Genomic DNA, 1,832 nt, shown 5'->3' on the forward strand with positions numbered 1-1,832 from the left:
ATTGAATAAGCCAAAAGTCATATTGGGAGACAACATACACAAGTGATAAAGAAATAAGGAAAAGAATGACAATCAGTTCAAAATTCTAATACGGGTAACTGAAGCAATTTGCGGTGTTAGCTTAAGCAACTATATATAAGTGAAAGCAGGTGGTGTTTTTTTACTGTGTTTGGGAATGATTGCTACGTGTGAATAGAACTGGGTAATAATTTATAGACAAAAGCAATAATGTGTCTATTACCAAATAATTAGGACCAGTCTTTTAGTAATGAAACATGGCGCTTCTGTAGCTTAGATTTGTTAACTCTTTTGAAAGAGACGACATGACAGGTAATACACTTTTTTTTTTCTTCAACATTTCAGTCATTCACAGTTACGTGGCCTAGGTGGAGTTGTGCTCGCTAATGAGAGCTCTTGTTATGGTGCTATTACTGGTCATATTCAAGTAATTCTATATATATATATTATATATATATATATATTAATATATATATATATAATATATATAATATATAATATATAATATATAAATATATATATATAGAATATCAATACTATAATATTAATAATAATAATATATATATTATCTATATATATATTATAATATATATCTTATGATATAACTATATATATATAATATTATATATATAAGTATTTATATAAATATTATATCTATAAAATATATATATTTAATATTATATATAATCTATAATATATAAATATAACATATATATATATATATATATTATAAATATCATATATTATATATAGATAAATTAAAAGGTATTTTTGCCACGAAGGAAAAAAATGAAAAAACGAGTTAGCCGAGTCTTTTCGGTCCTAGTCGGACCCTTTACGGGCAAAAATACCTTTATTTATACAGAGCATCACGTTTTATATACTTCGAGATCAAGTTATTCATATAGATATATATATATATATATATATATATATATATATATATATATAGATATATATATATATAGATATATATATATATTATATATCAATAATATATATATATATATATATATATATATATATATATATATATATATATATATATATATATATATATATATATATATCTATATATAGATATATATATACATAGATATATATATATATATACTATATATATATATATATATATATATATATATATATGTGTGTGTGTATGTATGTATCTGTATATCTATATATATATAATATATATATATATATCTAATATATATATATATATATATACGATACATACATCCATACATACATATATCTATATAATATACTATATATATCATATATATATATATATATATATAAACTAGCGATATATAGATATATATATCGTATACTATATATATACAATCGATATATATATCTATATATATATATATATATATATATATATATATATAATATATACATTTTAAGATTTCAAACTGGTATTCGCCTTAGGATATTAACGAGATTTATTCCTTCAGAAACAAATATTAGGTATAAATGCATAAGACTGCAAAACAGCTCCTCAAATAGAACGTGAATGCACACACACACACACACACACACACACACACATATATATATAGATATATATATATATATATATATATATATTATATATAGATATATATATATATATATAATAATATATATATATATATATAATATATATATATATATATATTATATATATATATATATAATATATATATATATATATATATATATATCTTTGAGCATAGTTTGCACCCAGTAGTAATTACTAATAAGTGCATCAGCTCCGGCCAGGACTCGAACTTGTGCCAATTCGGCTATCAAGATGTCTATTG

Source organism: Macrobrachium nipponense, chromosome 6 (assembly GCF_015104395.2).
Source record: "Macrobrachium nipponense isolate FS-2020 chromosome 6, ASM1510439v2, whole genome shotgun sequence".
In the NCBI taxonomy this organism is placed as follows: Eukaryota; Metazoa; Arthropoda; class Malacostraca; order Decapoda; family Palaemonidae; genus Macrobrachium; species Macrobrachium nipponense.